General features: G+C 45.3%; 1 long non-coding RNA gene across 1 annotated transcript; it reads right to left on the reverse strand.

The window, feature by feature from the left end:
• Positions 1–10,448: 10,448 nt before the first annotated feature.
• LOC144329640 (uncharacterized) lies at positions 10,449–11,601 on the reverse strand. Its single transcript, XR_013395250.1, has 2 exons — positions 11,475–11,601; positions 10,449–10,654 (listed from the first exon to the last, which is right to left on the reverse strand). It is a non-coding gene; the product is annotated as an uncharacterized LOC144329640 (long non-coding RNA).
• Positions 11,602–18,289: the final 6,688 nt, after the last annotated feature.

Below are 18,289 nucleotides of genomic sequence, written 5' to 3' on the forward strand. Positions count from 1 at the left end.
TCACCAGGCTCATCAGGGTCCTGAGCTTTAGGGTTTATGAACCCCTGAAACTGGTTAAACTGTGTTTGTGGGTATGCACAAACATTTTTGTGAGTGGAGTGGATCCATAGCTTATAACACTTTCATAAAGTGGTCTGTGACCCTATAAAGGTTTCAGAAAATCGTCATTGTGACAGAATGGGGCTGAGGAACAGAAAGGGGTATCTCAGTGAGTCTGGCAGTTTGCAAGATATGGGGAGGGTCACATCACCAGTGATATTTATTTTAGGACCTTTCTCCCAGGTCTTCACAGCCTGCTCCCTCCGGCTGGTTCTGAAAGACACCTGTGGCTTTGCCTCCTGCACTCTCAGTCTCTAAGGTCAAGCAGCAAGGGGCCCAGCCTTCAGAGCTCGAGGGACCAGAGAAGGACTGTCAGGGATAAAGGGGTCAGGGAGGTCAGGAGCCTCACCCCCACCTCTCATCACTGTCAAAGCAGACTCCTCCCTCTATGCCCTTTTCCCCCTTTCAGCACAGCATGGACTCAGTATCAGGACCTGCTGCGCTGCAGATCTGGGCTCTGAGCCCCCTGACCAATAGCAATGCCCTGGGAACAGATGAACCCTGAGCTTTTGACTGGGCTCGGAGCAAACACACAGTGCAGTCACAGCAACCTCTGTTTTGGAGAATTTCCTTTCTCTCATTCTCTTCTCGTCCCTTGCCTCGATTTGTTTTCTCCTCTGCTAACTGGTGCTGGCTCTGGAAGAAGCATCCCCAGAGAAAGGCATCAGCTCGGAGGCTGATAGGGAGGAGGGCCCTCCCTGACAATCGTGGAGGGATACAAAGAGTTAAGGGGAGGCTGCTCTCAACCAGAAAGAAAACCCAGCTCCCGTAGAAAGCGGGCAGGAGCCCTCTCCATTGTCTCACCTGGCTATAGGATTTCTCTCTGAGACAAGAAATGGCTCTAAAACTCCAGTAACTGGATCACTGGAGAGGGCGGTTTTTAAAAAACCAGCTGACAGCTGAATAATAGGAATTACCAGGCAGGCTGCCCTGGGGTTACTGAGGTTTGTAACTCAACCCCCAGGGAGGGGTTAGAATTGGAAACTGATTTATGGGTAAGGTTGGGGTCTTGCTGGGGGAGCACATGGTGCCTGACCCCCTTAACTACTTCCAGAAGAGCTCATATATGTAAGAAAGACCAGGGATCTGCAAGACGTGGGTGTCCTTCCCTTGCTGGACTTGCCCTATCAAAGGGAATTTATCTCTGTTATCCATCTGTTTGCAAAGGATAGTTCCTCTCTTCTGAGTCGCAGAGTGTGTGTGTGTGCGTGTGTGTGCGCGCCAGAACAGACAGATTGGCTTCTACTAACTGGGCAAGTTAAGAAATTTGATTGCCTAGTCAATGAGCTCACTACTTGCCAATCACTGATTCAGAGGGATTCAAATAGAAAAAGCAGGTACTCTGCTAAAGAGAAGGCATCTGGGAATTCAGAGACCGGGATGTAAAGGGAAATACTGAAACCAAGGACTAAAGCTGGCATGCTACAGTCTGGGAAAACTGGGAAGATAAGGTGTGAAGTCCAAGATCCCATGATGTATGACAACAGCGTATGTTCAGTTTCATTTCGGGGGACTACTCAGTAAATATTTGTTGAATGAGGAAATGAACGTACATTCCCACGTTTAAGAAGTACAAGTAGTTCTGTATTAGGAAGTGGGAAGAAAGCTACAGAGGGGCATTCCCGATAAATGTCCTCTCTACATTGGGTTTGCCATTTGGGATGCCTGGTCTTATCTTAGTTTCTTTTTTTTTTCTTTTAAAAAAATCATTTAATAAATAGAGACGGGGGACCCCCTAAGTTGCCCAGGCTAATTTCAAACTCCTGATCTCAAGCAATCCTCCCACCTCAGCCTCCTGAATAGCTGCAATTACAGGCGCAAGCCACTGCACCCTGCTTATCTGACTGAATTTCTTCTCACCAGCGAGACAATCCTCCTAGAAGACGAGGGTGATGCCATCTACTCCTTGATACCCTCCAACCGCTCTGCTCCAGGCTTGGCACATGAGTCACTCACTAAGTCTTTGGAGACAAATTTATGGAAAAACTATGAGCCAGGCCCTCAGGGCAGTATCCTCAGCTCCCCTCTCCTCAACCCACTGTGCAGCCGGTGGAAAAAAAGTTGGCTTTATCCTGCCAAGGAATGAAGAAATCCAACAGAAATACACTTTCTTTCACTCTACTTCTCCCAGGATGGCAGCCTTTTTCCTGGTCAAATGTACATCACTACAACAGTACATACTTCTTTTCAGGATTGGCAGGGAAATCTCAGAAATTTCTAGCTGAAGCCAGATGTATTGCTATCAAGGAAACCTGCCACCCAGAAGAGCTGAGGACCAGTCCCTTCCTGGCTTCAAGTGTCCCAGGTTTTGAACTTGGTGTTCAAGATGATCTGGGCTGAGAAGTGAGTTAGATCAGCTGTTTTTCAGCCAACTCCTTAGTCCCCACTGTGCTGGAGGGGAACAGGGTCTCTCTCTGGAAGGGGCTTCATGAGAGAGCAGTTCAATCACTCAGGTGTGAGTTTATCAGACATTTACTGAGCACTCGCCATACGTTAGGCTCCATGCCAGCGGCTGGAGGTACAGACACAGTCCCTGTGGGGATCATTGAACACATCAGAACCCTTTTTTCTCAAACATGAACTTTCATATACACACCTATACACACGCTCAAAGAGACACTGAGGATAGGAGGAGGGTATGGCAGGAAGAGCTGGAACTAAACAAGCTAAGGAAAAACAGCCTTCTCCCAAATGGTCTTGCCTTTCCTCACACAGAAGCATCTGGAAATGTCTGAAGCCCCACTTCCCCGCTCTCAAAGCCCACCTGTCATCAGGTGGAGTAGAAAGAGCTCTGGACTAGTGTGGCCAGGCACAGTGGCTCATGCCTATTTATCCCAGCACTTTGGGAGGCCAAGCTGGGAAGATTATCTGATGCCAGGAGGATCACTTAAGACCAGCCTGGGCAACATAGTGAGACCCTTTCTCTACAAAACATTTAAAAATTAGCTGGACATGTTGGTGCCCGCCTATGGTCCTAGCTACTCGGGAGGTTGAGACAGGAGAATCACTTGAGCCTAGGAGTTGGGGGATACGATTGCACCACTGCACTCCAGGATGGGTGACAGAGTGAGACCCGGTCTCTTTAAAAACAAAAACAAACAAACAAACAAACAAAACAGAAAGAAAGAAAGAGCTCTAGGCTAGATGTCAGGAGATCTGGATTCAGCTCCCAGCTCTGCTACCACAGGCGATCTTTTCCAACATGCATTTGTGTGCCCTTATGCTGAGGTGGCATAACTCGGGTAAATAGTCTGGCTCAGCAGGGGTTAGAGTTTGGGGCTGACACCCGCCTCTTATCGCAATCCTGCCCAGGTCCCTGGGCTGTGATGTAAACAACTCCCACCTGTTGAGCATTTACTATGTGCCAGACATGTTGTGTCAAACGGGGTCTCATTCAGGCTTTAACAACCTCAAGATAGAGCTATTACCATCAGCCACGTCTTACACTTGAGAAAACTAAGGTTACTTCTCCAAGTACGGGCCCACAGCAACAGAAGCACAGTCTGAAGCCACCCCAGCATGAAAGCCAGCACTCACATCCCCTACCTCTACTGCCTTTAGGCACACTCAGTCCCTCCACACAGACAAGATTCACTCCCCTTCCCCCTTCAGTAACACACTGTCCCCGTCTGCCCCCTGAACAGGAAGGCCAAGCCTGAGGGAGCCTAGCAAGGTACATTCCAGCTCTCTCAGTTGCAAACACTCCCACCACCACCACCACCTGCGGCAGAAGCTATTGCATCACCCTCAGGAAGCGGTCCAGCGGCCCAGCATCAGCTCTAAGGCACATTTTCAGTTCCTACTTCTATCCTTCACTACATTCAACAGGCTGCCCTGTCTTCCAGCCCCTGCCCTGGCCCTGTAGTTTTAGGCTAAGGTGATGACTGGGCATGGGACTGCAGTCTGCTACTTAGTTGAGATTTGTACAGGTCCATTTTCTGATCACTGCCAGGTGGGTGATGGGGGTCCGGCTAAAGGGGGCTTCTCAGCTAAGGACCATTCAGAGATCCTGTGGGCTCAGAGGAAGGTCCTGTCGGTTGCAGGAGACAAGGAAGGAAGGGAGTCCCAGGCAGGTACCATAACCTTATCTCTACCTTTCAAGGACATGGGCCAGCGAGAAGAAGGCCCTCAAGAGCCTGCCAACACAGCCAGGACGTCTCTGATGTGGGGTCTCAGCCCATCAGACTGGCAGACACGCTACACTGGGCTTTGCTTTCCTCCCTCTATTATTATTATTTTTTCTTGAAACAGGGTCTCACTTTGTTACCCAGGCTAGAGTGCAGTGGTGGGATCTTGGCTCACTGCAACCTCGGCCTCCTGGGTTCAAGTGATCTTCCCGCCTCAGCCTCCCCAGTAGCTAGGATTACAGGTGTGAGCCACCACGCCCAGCTAATTTTTGCATTTTTAGTAGAGACGGAGTTTCACCATAGTACCCAGGCTGGTCTCGAACTCCTGACCTCAGGTGATCTGCCCCTTCTGCCTCCCAAAGTTCTGGGATTACAGGCGTGAGCCACCACGCCTGGCCACTTTCCTCCCTCTATTGCTATGGAATCTTCTGGAACTGAGGAGAGATCCTTGTCCCTGTAGTTTCTCTTCTGCCTGTCCTGGATGTTCTTTCCCTCTCCGCCAACTTCTGTCTCCCTCCTCCCCACGTAGCACTCTTTCTTTATCTCTTCATCTCTCTTCCTACCCTGGTTTATTCCTGTATGCACCACCTCTCTCTGGCCTCACCCTGGGTCACAGCAACAGCAGTCAGCCTTTTATGGGCTTGTAAAATACTCGACATTTTAGTGGAAGTCATCTTGTGTGGAAAGGCTGCTTCTTTTAATGTTATCATCCCCATTTGAAAATGGTTCACTTGAGCCTGAGTGACATTTTAAATGCCTCTGCAGGTGGGGTTATCACTGTCTCTTCACACAGAGATCTACCCTAAGCCAGAGACCAATATGGGTTTCTCCCAGCTCTCAGATTGCTCTTCAAATGCTCAACCTGACTGACTCTTTGGTAGGGGGTTAAGGCACCTGGATCAGTGATTTGAATAAATATCAAGTTGTTCTTTTAGGACCAGCCCAGCCTTAAATTACCAACACTGGTTTACTCTGTTTAAAAAAATGTCAGACTGCAGTGTGAACCTGGATAATGATAGGACTATTTCAGAATCACTCCAAAGGTTATCAGGTCACAAAGTTGTACTAGATGTAATAAACCCTAAAGAAACAAACGGGGAACCCAAGGACTCTGAATGTAAAATATACAAAAGTGACCCCTGTACAAGCTTGTGGCATAGATTCTTACTGACCTGAGGGAGAAAATACTTCTCCAGTTTATATCACCATCAAGACAAGATCATAGACTATGACCTTTACTACGGTTTGGAGAAGTTCTCAGAGGCGAGGAGAAAAGAATCTTGATGTTGCTTTGGGTATGGAACGTAGTTCCTCAGTAAAGCGTTTTTGGAGTTCACTAGTTTCCTTGTCTGCAGGAAGTTTTTGCTTAAATATTTATTGCTCAAATATTCCCTGTCGGTAGAGAGCTTCTGTATTCCATTTCTTTGGTACTTACAATAAAGTTTGTGTCATTTTCTTTGAAATGCGATTTTTAAAAAATAACTTAGTCTTATATTTTGGGGACCTTGTTTCATTTGATCACATTTTCCCCTTGGCAATGGGGTCCCTTCCTCTTTCTACATATTCCCTACAGGTTGAACCGAAATAATTATTACTTCCTCTCTGAAAAAAACTATTTCCTTTACCTTAAGTATTTATAGGGTACATACTACGTGCTATTCTCATCAAACCACATTAGGAATTTTAGGAAGGCCATGAGGTATAAAACACATCTCCTGCCTGCCTTCCCGCTGGCCCGCCCCACCCCTCCTCCACTTTCATCATGCCCGGGGTCACTGAAGGAGCCAAGATTCCTTGGGGATTTAATTGGGTGGCCACAGATAACACAGTGAAATAATACTATGACCACAGTGAGATAACACTGTGACTCAGTTAAGAAGCCAGTGTTGGCCAGGCTCAGTGGCTCATGCCTGTAATCCCAGCACTTTGGGAGGCCGAGGCAGGCAGATCACTTGAGGTCAGGAGTTTGAGACCAGCCTGGTCAACATGGTGAAACCCTGTCTCTACTGAAAATATGAAAATTAGCTGGGCGTGGTGGTGCATGCCTGTAATCCCAGCTACTCGGGAGACTGAGGCAGGAGAATCGCTAGAACCTGGGAGGTGGAGGTTGCAGTGAGCCGGGATCGTGCCACTGTACTCTAGCCTGGGCAACAGAGCGAGAATGTGTCTCAAAAAAAAAAAGCATATAAATTACCTTAAAAATCATATTCCAGTCAGCCCTCTGTATCCATAGGCTCTGCATCTGTGGATTCAACCAACCTCAGTTCAAAAATATTCAGGAACAAAACAATTGCTTCTGTACTGAACATGAATAAACTTTTTTCTTGTCATTATTTTCTAAACAATCCAATATAACAACTATTTACATAGCATTTACATTGTATTAGGTATTATAAAAATGTAGAGATGACCTGAAGTATATGGGAGGATATGCATAAGTTAAATGTAAATATTACATCATTTTATATAAGGGACTTGAGCACCTGTGGCTATTGGTACCCACAGGAGGCCCTAGAACCAATTCTACACAGATATTGAGAGATGACTATAATAGAATATAATGACTATAGAAATAAAATGAGACTATGCATGTGAAATGCTTGACACCAAAGTGCCTTACATATAGTAAATACTCAATAAATGGTAGTACAGTAGTTATTGTTATTAACAATAACATTCTCCTAGATTCTTTGTAGAATGGTAGTTTTCAAAGCATGATCCCTGGTTCAGCAGCATCAGCATCACCTGGAACTTGTTAGAAATGCATGTTATTGATCTCCCTCCCAGACCTACTGACTCAGAAACTCTGAGAGTGGGACCCAAAAATCTGTGTTTTTATCTATCTATCTATCTATCTGGAGACAAAGTCTTGCTCTGTTGCCCAGGCTGCTGTGCAGTGGTACCATCATAGCTCACTGCAGCCTCTACCTCTTGGGCTCAAATGATCCTTCTGCCTCGGCCTCTCTAGTAAGTGGGACCACAGGTGCACACCGCCACACCCAGCTAATTTTTAACTTTTGTTTAGAGACAGGGTCTCGCCATGTTGCTCAGGCTGGTCTCAAACTCCTGGCCTCAAGTGTTCCTCCTGCCTTGGCCTCCCAGAGTGCTGGGATTACAAGTGTGAGCCAGCATGCCCAGCTCAATCTGTGTTTTAATAAGCTCTCTGGATGATTCAGAAGCAATAGTTCTCCATATTGACTGCACATTAGAATTACTAGGGAGTTTCTTTAAATCCTGATGCTGGCTGGGCACAGTGGCTCATGCCTGTAATCCTAGCACTTTGGAAGGCCAATGTGGGCAGATCACTTGAGGCCAGCAGTTCAAGACCAACCTGGCCAACATGGTGAAACCCCATCTCTATTGAAAATACAAAAATTAGCCAGGTGTGATGGTGAACACCTGTAATCCCAGCTACTAGGGAGGCTGAGTCACAAGAATCACTTGAACCCGGGAGGCGATGGTTGCAGTGAGCCTAAATCACACCACTGCACTCCAGCCTGGGCAATAGAGAAAGACTCTGTCTCAGAGATATAGACCAATGGAACAGAACACAGCCCTCAGAAATAATACCACAGATCTATAGCCATCTGATCTTTGACAAACCTGACAAAAACAAGAAATGGGGAAAGAATTCCCTATTTAATAAACGGTGCTGGGAAAACTGGCTAGCCATAAGTAGAAAGCTGAAACTGGATCCTTTCCTTACTCCTTATATGAAAATTAATTCAAGATGGATTAGAGACTTGAATATTAGACCTAAAACCATAAACACCCTAGAAGAAAACCTAGGTAATACCATTCAGGACATAGGCATGGGCAAGGACTTCATGTCTAAAACACCAAAAGCAATGGCAACAAAAGCCAAAATTGACAAATGGGATCTAATTAAACTAAAGAGCTTCTGCACAGCAAAAGAAACTACCATCAGAGTGAGCAGGCAACCTACAGAATGGGAGAAAATTTTTGCAATCTACTCATCTGACAAAGGGCTAATATCCAGAACCTACAAAGAACTCAAACAAATTTACAAGAAAAAAACAAACAAACAACCCCATCAAAAAGTGGGCAAAGGATATGAACAGACACTTCTCAAAAGAAGACATTCATACAGCCAACAGACACATGAAAAAATGCTCATCATCACTCTCCATCAGAGAAATGCAAATCAAAACCACAGTGAGATACCATCTCACACCAGTTAAAAGGCAATCATTAAAAAGTCAGGAAAAAACAGGTGCTGGAGATGATGTGGAGAAAAAGGAATACTTTTACACTGTTGGTGGGACTGTAAACTAGTTCAACCATTGTGGAAAACAGTGTGGCGATTCCTCAAGGATCTAGAATTAGAAATACCATTTGACCCAGCCATCCCATTACTGGGTATATACCCAAAGGATTACAAATCATGCTGCTGTAAAGACACATGCACACGTATGTTTATTACAGCACTATTCACAATAGCAAAGACTTGGGATCAACCTAAATGTCCATCAGCGACAGACTGGATTAAGAAAATGTGGCACATATACACCATGGAATACTATGCAGCCATAAAAAAGGATGAGTTTGTGTCCTTTGTAGGGACATGGATGCAGCTGGAAACCATCATTCTCAGCAAACTGTTGCAAGAACAGAAAACCAAACACCGCATGTTCTCACTCATAGGTGGGAATTGAACAATGAGATCACTTGGACACAGGAAGGGGATCATCACACATAGGGGCCTATTGTGGGGAGAGGGGAGGGGGAGGGATAGCATTAGGAGATATACCTAATGTAAATGATGAGTTAATGGGTGCAGCACACCAACATGGCACATGTATACATATGTAACAAACCTGCACGTTGTGCACATGTACCCTAGAACTTAAAGTATAATAATAATAAAAATAATTTAAAAAAAACCTGATGGCCGTGCTTCACCTAGACCAATCAGGATTTCTAGGGGTGAGATCCAGGCATTAGGATTTGTTAAAGCTCCCCCATGTTATTCAAATGTACATCTGGGATTTGGGAATATATCTGTACATAGAGCTCTGAGTTTACAAGAAGAAAACTATTCAATCTTTCCAATGAGTAAGTTTTCTAACGTAAATTATGGAAAGGACCCTAAAATACCCTTTTCCATCATTTCACCCCTCCTCCCAAATCTGCCCTATAAAAAAAGACCCAGGAAGAAGACAGAGCCCCTTCTGTAACCTGAGGTTGAGCAGAGGGTCATGGAACAATTCATCCTGCTTCCTCCCTTTAGAAGAACTGCCATCCTAGGAAAAAGACATGGAGAGCTTGAGCCCGATACTAATTTTTAATCATTCCGTGCTATAAATTCCCTCTGGAGGACAAGCAGGCATCTGCCTTGACGTTAAGAGGCTCTTGTGTCACCCAAATCCTTTAATTATTCATGGAACAAGGAAGATCCTTTATCAGCCCCAACCATGCACCCCAAGAGCCTGATCCAGTTGTCCCTAGATGCAGCCTGTTTACCTGGCCACACCTGCCCAACCTGGCTTATCTTTGGTGTCTCCAAAGTCCAGGATGATATTTCAGAAAGAGAACTTGGTGTGGAGTTTAGCAGAAGATGGAGTGAAATGGAAGGCAGGATAACCTAGACCTCATGTGCCATCCTGTGTAAGTGATTGTACAAGATGAGGTGTCTGGAAACAGTGGGTTTTCACCCCAGCCATGCCTGTGATTAGAGGGAATAGCCCCTCAGTTGTGCTTGCTGGGAAAGTTCCTTTGCTACAGGCTGTTTTAGGAAAGTAGCTAGGAGTGAAAGAAAGGTGAGATTTGGACTCCTCAGGCAGATAGAAATCCTTCTGTGTGTACCTTATAAGTTACTTAAACTTACAAGTCCCAATTTCTTCATCTATTTATAAAAATTGGGGCTTCAACGAGACGACAAATGTATGAGTCCTAAGCATAGTGCCAACTACACAGAGTCTTATGAAATGTTAGTTTCCCTTCCCTTTCCCAGAAAAGGGAAGGAGTGGCAGGAGTGTGATCAGTCAGCTGCCTGAACCTACTCTCTGACCCCCCGGAACCTCTAGTGAACCTGCCACTCAGTGTCACTGTCTTTCAGAGCTATTGCTAGTTAAAAACAGGATAAGATTTACATGTTAAATACTTCTCTGATACATCCCCCACCAGGGCTGCAGCAAATTTGTGGTTGAATCCACTTTTAGTTACTACCTACTTTTCCAGTGCATAACTTAGAAACTCAAGTAGCAGAAAATAAAGTTTATTTTAATTCTAAAATTATTATTGTAAAAATGAATATGACAATCCTGTGACCTCTGTTCCTTCACAGGGAAGACAGCATCTCACGGGCTGGACCCATTCCTCTGAAGGCTCGGGGCTTTCTTCTAGGCTTCCTTTGTGGGTTTGGGCTCACATTTCTCCATCCCCTCACAGGATCTATGGCTGAATTTCTAAAGAAGAAGGGGAAGTAGAAGGAAAATGGGCTGTTGTCCTTACAAAGGAAAGGGTCCCATCTTTTCAATGACCCAGGCCCTCTGGAAAGCCCAAAGAGACCCCACATTCCCAGCCTGGGAATCTGAATAAAAATAACCTAAGGTCTCTTGGAATAGCCACATATGTTGCACTTATTTTCATACATTTAGAAGCAAACATAAACAATGAATTAATTCTGGCACCCACTAGTGACTGCGATCAACCCCAGTGTTACAAGCTGTCCGGTGGGAAGCAGATGGCAGGAACGTAGCACAGGGCAGGGCAGAGCCCCAGGACAGGACAGTAGCTGCAGACCACAGGGCAGGGCAGGGCAGGGCCCCAGGACAGGTCAGCACAGCAGATCACAGGGCAGGGCATGGCCGGGCCCCAGTACAGGTCAGCACTGCAGACCACAGGGCAGGGCAGGGCAGGGCCCCAGGACAGGTCAGCACTGCAGACCACAGGGCAGGGCAGGGCCCCAGGACAGGTCAGCACTGCAGACCACAGGGCAGGGCAGGGCAGGGCCCCAGGACAGGTCAGCACTGCAGACCACAGGGCAGGGCAGGGCAGGGCCCCAGGACAGGTCAGCACTGCAGACCACAGGGCAGGGCAGGGCAGGTCCCCAGGACAAGACAGTAGCTGTGGCCCAGATGAAGTTACTGTTCTGGGACCCTTCCCGAAGTAAGGGGCAGAGGCCCAGTGCCTCAGAGACCTAATGCCTCTGAACTCTCTCCCCTCTCAACTCCCGCTCCTTCCTCCCTCATATCCAGGGGACGCCATGGCTCATTGACTCCCTACCTGAGCCCCAGAGGATCTTCAGAGAGCTGCCCAGCCTAGGAATAAGAGGCTGGACACATACATCTTCGGTAATACCCCTCCTTCCCCACCACACGCACACACCAAGAGAATCCCCACAGCAGTGGGGCAGACGTGCAGGAGCATGCCAACAGCATGGAGCCTTGTAAGGAAATCTCCAAGAGGACAGGAAGAGGGACAGATCTGGGAGTCTGGGGAAACTTGGCCCCAATTCATTACACCTGCCTTTAAAGTGCACCATCAAAGTTGCATGCTGTTTTCCTCCCATGTCTGCAGAGCCCTTTGTTCTCTGGCCATTGCTGACCAGCCTGGCTCCCAGTCAAAGCCAGACAGATTGTTCTAAAGGGTGGATTTCCACTGGCTCTCTGCATCTAATGAGCTGTCGCTCAGAACTCTGCCTCAGAAGCCAGGCAATGCCTGGAAGAAGTGGGAGGGGACAGTAGGTGTGGCAGGATCCACAGCTGGGCCTGAGCCTTGCTGGGCAAGCAGGGAGTCTGGGCTGCCCTATACTCTGGCCCCAAATTCCACTCTCAAGGACCAATTTAGCCTTTGAGTCACCTGGTCTCCCTAGGGCAGAGTCCAGCTGTGGGCAAGGTCTCTGGATCCTGCATGACCCTCAGGCCAGAGACGCCACTTGGCCTTGCTCACCTTCTCTCTTCACAGGACTGTCCACTGGAATGGCTTGAGATGGAGCCCCAAACCCCTGGGCTCCCACAGCCTGTGCTGGGTCCTGTAGATCTCACAACTGGAATCCTTTCTTTGGAGTATCCAGAAGGCCTTCTTAAGATGTGACTGTAGGCTGGGCATTGTGGGACACGCCTGTAATCCTAGCACTTTGATCCTAGCAAATGATCCTAGGCTGAGGCAGGAGGATCATTTGAGCCCAGGAGTTTGAGACCAACCTGGGCAACACAGTGAGACCCCGTCTCTATCAAAAAAGGTAAAAAAAAAAAAAAAAAAAGAAAAAAAAAATTAAGCTGTTGCTAGAAAACCGCTTTGGAGAAAGGCTGTGACCTTCCCTAGGAGGAGCTCCAGCTTCTCCGGTGTAACGTGTTGCCACAAGGGTTTTTTTTCCTGTGACCAAAGACATGGACCAAAACCTGCCCTCTGTGTTACTTCCCTCTGTGTCCCTCTGTCATGGGAGGGGCTTCACACAGTACATGTTTGGTGTCCATCATGGGACAAACTGCAGTGTATCTCATCAGTGATTAAGTAAAATCATTCATGGGGCATGCACAGGGGAAAGGCCACGTGAGGACACAGTGAGAAGGCGGCCGTCTGCAAGCCACGGAACGAGGCCTCAGGAGAAACCAAACCAGTTGACCCTGTGACCTTGTTCCAGCCTCCGGAACTGGGAGAAAATTAATTTCCGTTGTTTAATCCACCTAGTCTGTGGTATTGTGTAATGGCAGCCCTAGCAAACTAGTAACACCTTTGTTTTTTGGATGATAGTAATAGAATGTAATTCTTGGATTTGTTGTGAGGTTTGAATGGGTTGACATATGTAGGAACAGAATGCAGTTCCTGGCACAGAGTAAGCACTCAGTGAAAGTTAGCTATTACGATGTAAAACCAGACTAATGGGATTTATCATATCCATTCACTTTCTCATACAAGAAAAACTAATGAATAAGCCTAGCTGAGTTCTCTTCCCTGAACTACAGACTCATACATACGACATACTCAACATCTCTGCTTGGATGAATAAAGAGTACTTCCCACAAACCTACTTGCTATGGTTTGAATGTTTGCTCCAAAGCTCATGAAATTCAAGTGCCATTGTAACAGTCTTATGAGGTAGGACCTTTAAGAGGTGATTAGGCCATGGGGGTTCCAACCTCATGGGTAGACTTGGTGCCATTATAAAGGGCAAATTTGACCCACTCTTGTTTTCTCTTGCCCCTCCGCCTTCCTCCATAAAACGATGCAGCAAGAAGGCGCTTGCCAAGTGCCAGCGTCTTGATCTTAGACTTCCCAGCCTCCAGAACTGTCAGAAAGTTAACTTTTGTTCTTCATTAATGACCCAGTCTGTGGTATTTTATTATAGCAGCACAAATGGACTAAGATATTGATTCTCCTCAATCTTTCCATCTCAGTAGAAAACTCCATCCTTCTGCTTGTTCAGACCACAACTTTAGAGTCATCCTCTTCTTTCCCTATACTTCACATATCACCTGTCAACAAACCCTGCTGTCTCTGCCTTCAAAATGTACTCAGACTCACCACTCCACCATGGCCACACCAGTCTAAGCTACCACCATCCCTCCCCTGGATTGTTGAAACAACTGATCCCTCTATTGTTTCCCTTGCCTCTTACAGACTATTTTCATCCCAGCAGCCATGGTGATCCTGTTAAAACCCATACAAGATTCTGTCATTCTTCTGCTCAAAAGCCATCACTTCCCATCTCACACAAAGTAAAAGCCGATCTTTCCAGTGGCCTGTGAGATTGAGCATGAACTGACTCCTGGTTACCTCTCCAACTTCATCTCTTCTTCCTGTTTTCACTCACTCTGCTCCAGACACATTGACCTCCTTCCTGCTCCTCTAACATCTGGGAGAGCTCTGCTTCTGGTTAGGATGTAGAAACATACGAAAAGCCTTTGCTACAATACTATCAACAAGAAAAACCCAGACAAAAATAAAAATTGTACTTTTCTACTGAGCAGTGCATGCATGGCCTTGATGAGTTGAATTCCAGGAAGAAATAAGCCCTTTATAGATGAGCAGAAGGTCAGCACAGCTTCCATACCTGAGTATGTGCCTAGTCTGGCTACAGGTGAATGGAGAAACGTGCCATAGGCAGGGGCTTTGTAAGGATAAGAAGAAATCAGCTGAACCGCGGTATGGGCTGGCAAGACAGATGACAGTCTGGAAGAGGCCCAATATAAAAGCAGGTCATTTGGGCCGATAATTCTCTGTTCTCCACTCACCCCCATTCCTGAACTTTGCCACAAAAGTGGCACTGGAGAAGGGGCTGGAAAGCAGAGCAATGGCACAATTCTGCTTAGATTCTGGGACACTGCTGGAGTCGAGTTCAAAGTCGAATCAAAATGATCTGAATCTGTACACCACCTCCACCCAGCTCAATTACTGACAACTTGAAAAGGAGGCAGAAGCTTGGGACTGGGCTACTTACAAGTGAACACAATCTGATTAAAGCTGCAATCCAGCCTTAACTCAATTCCACTGTCCGAGGAGTCCCAATGATCAGCTTCAACCTAACCACCAGACAGGGGAAAGGAATTGCAATTTCTGGGAAGTAAACAAAAAAATATATTTTCGTTTCTACTGTTCTTTTATACAAAATTTCTGGAATACAGTTTTGAGAAGCAGGAGATTAAAGAAAAAGAAACATATGATCCATAATCAAGAGAAAATAGAGAAGCAGATCCACACATGATCCAGTTATTGGAGTTAGCAGACAAAAGCTTTAAAACGATTAATATAAACATGTTAAAGTTCACAGGAAAACATAGCTATGATGGTTGAAGAGAGGGTTATTTTAGTAAAGAAATGTAAACTCTGAAAAAGAACCAAATGGAAATTCTAGAACTAAATATATATGTATATTAAAAATTCATTGGACTAGCTTAATAGCAAATTGGACACCACAGAAAAAGGATCAATGAACTTAAAGACAAGCCAATCAAAAGCATACACACTGATACGAAGAGAGAAAAAAAATTAATGACCAGAGTACAGTGACCTGTGGGATAACAGCAGGTGTCCTAAGATTTGTGTAATTGCAGTCTCAGAAAGAGAACAAATAGCACCAATTGTTTTTCTACAGGAAGAAATAATAGCAAAAAAATTAAAATGCAATGAAAAGGATCAACCTACAGATTTAAACTAATTTTTTTTTTTTTTTTTGAGACGGAGTCTCATTCTGTCGGCCAGGCTGGAGTGCAGTGGTGCAATCTCAGTTCACTACAACCTCTGCCTCCCACGTTCTAGCGATTCTCCTGTCTCAGCCTCCCAAGTAGCTGGGACTACTGGTGTGCGCCACCATGTCCAGCTAATTTTTACATCTCTAGTAGAGACGGGGTTTCACCATGTTGGCAAGGCTGGTCTCGAACTCCTGACCTCAAGTGATCTGCCTACCTTGGCCTCCCAAAGTGCTGGGATTACAAGCATGAGCCACCGCACGCGGCCGACCTACAGATTTTAAAAAGTCATCAAACCCCAAGTGGGGTAAATACAAAGAAAAACACATCTAGACACATCGTAGTCAAGTTGTTGAACCAAAGATAAAATGAAAATCTTGAAAGCAGCCAGAGAAAAAAGGAACATTACAATGATAAAAATGATGCCTAACTTCTCTTTAAAAACAATGCAAACCAGAAGACAATAAAATGACATATATGAAAAGAAAACCCAGAAAATACAGAATTCTCTGTCCAAGAAAAATAGTTTTCACAAATGAAACAGAAATAAAGATATTTTTAGATAAACAACAGCTAAGGGAAATAATTTTCAACAGACATGTACTTCAAGAAATACTAAAAAAGCTGGGTGCAACTGTAGTCCCAGCTACTGGGAAGACTGTGGCAGGAGGATCACTTGAGCCCAGAAGTTCAAGATCAACTTGGGCAACATAGGGAGACTCCATCACAACAAACAAGCAAGCAAAACATAAATAAAATAAAATAAAATAAAATAAAGTAAAATAAAATAAAATAAAATAAAATAAAGAAAGAAAGAAAAGAAAGAAATACTAAAGGGAGTTCTTCAGGCTAATGAGAAATGATAGCATGATAGCAGTTGGAAGCTCAGATCTACCAGAAGGAATGAAGAACATTGCAAATGGTAACTATGTGGGTAAATATAAAAGACTATTTTAATTTATTTTGAATGACAATTGGCTTTTAAAAACACAAATAATAACGATATATTATGGGACTTATTACATGTGTAGAAGTAGAATAGATAATAGTAATAGTCAAAAGATGGAAGGGGCAAATGGAAGTAAAATGTAAGTTTCTTAAATTATTTGTGAAATGGTATAATGTAGATCCGAAATAAACTGTAACAAGTTAAAGATGCATACTATAATCCCTAGAGAAATTACTAAAAATAAAACAAAGAGGTATAGCTAAAAAGCTAATAGAGGCTGCATGTGATGACTCACACTTGTAATCCCAGCACTTCAGGAGGCTGAGATGGGAGGGCTGCTTGAGGCCAGGAGTTTGAGACCAGCCTGGATAACACAGCAAGACCCAGTCTACAAAAAATAAAAAATAAACTAGTTAGGCATGGTGGTGCATTCCTGTAGTCCCAGCTACTTGGGAGGCTGAGGCAGGAGGATTGCTTGAGCCTAGGAGGTAGAGGCTGCCATGACCCATGATTGCACTACTGCACTCCAGCCTAGGTAAGAGATCAAGACCCTGTCTCTCTCTCTCTCTCTCTCTCTCTCTCTCTGTCTCTCTCTCTCTCACACACACACACACACACACACACACACACACACACAAAGCCAATAGAGGCAACAAAATTGGATATTGAAAAACAATTGATACAGCTGAGCATAGAGGCTCACGCCTATAATCCCAGCACTTTGGGAGACCAAGGTAGGAGGATCACTTGAGCTCAGGAGTTCAAGACCAGCCTGGGCGACATAGTGAGACCCTGTCTCTACAAAAAATAAAAAATAAATTAGCTGGGCATGGCGGCATGTGCCCCAGCTACTTAGGAGGCCAAGACAGGAGGATCTCTTGATCCCAGGAAGTCGAGGCTGCAGTGAGCCGTGAGTGCACCACTGCACTCCAACCTGGGCAACAGAGCAAGGCTCTGTCTCAAAAGAGAAAACAGTGCATTGCCACTGACCATCTGCATTGCCTTTAAACATACCCACTTCCCTGGCTCGGCCAAACCTTGAAGAGCACTATGCTGAGGGCCTAGTACAGTGCTGCTCAAACCCTAATGAATTGCCTGGAGATCTTGTTACAATGCAAACTACATTTTGATTATCAAGCCTATTTGACTATCAAGGTAGGGGATTCAGAGATGATCAAGACAAGGTCCCTTTCTTCATTTGGCTTAAAATCCATACAAAACAGCATGGGGGAGAAAGTGAGCAGTGCCCAAAGGCTGGTGGAAAGACAGCAGAGGAAGAATTTCACTGGTTTCAATAAAAAAGTGCACGATTTTGGTAGACACTTGACAGAGTTAATGAGTAAGGCCATTTGGTAAGAGAGAGAGTTGGGCTACACCAAAAGTCAGAGAAGTGTAGATGAAGCCAGTGTCTGTGCAACCCAGAAGAATATGCTACTGGGATCCTTACTTTTCTTCTCTTTATTCTGATGGAAATTGCTGAAGGGGAAGAGACATGGCCCAGTCTTGGCATGGGTAACATGGGTGTTTTACTGTAGGCAAAGGCGGCCCAGGATTGGCTGTGAGGCACCTCGGAAAAATAGGCCCTGAGGACCAGTTCAGGTGTGGACTCTTCTTACAAAGGGCAATGCAAGCAGAGAGGGCCAAGCAGCAAGCAAGAGTGTGGCGAAAAGAAAGAGAGATCAGAATGTTACTGTGTCTATATAGAAAGAAGTAGACATAAGAGACTCCATTTTGTTCATCTTGCGAGTCAATTGTGCTCGACTGCAGTGTTTCCGTCTCCGTGGGTTCATTGTAGAACTTCAAATGTCTAGTGGGTAAACAGGAAGCTGATTTTCTCCTGGTGAAACACAAGCAAAACCTCTTCCCCAGGTTATCACCTTCCCTATTTCCCACGTCTTATGTTTGTTGTCTTTCCACCAAATCAGTTTTCCTTCATGTGGGCTGTTCTTTTTACCGGTAAG

Source organism: Macaca mulatta, chromosome 7 (assembly GCF_049350105.2).
Source record: "Macaca mulatta isolate MMU2019108-1 chromosome 7, T2T-MMU8v2.0, whole genome shotgun sequence".
NCBI lineage: Eukaryota > Metazoa > Chordata > Mammalia > Primates > Cercopithecidae > Macaca > Macaca mulatta.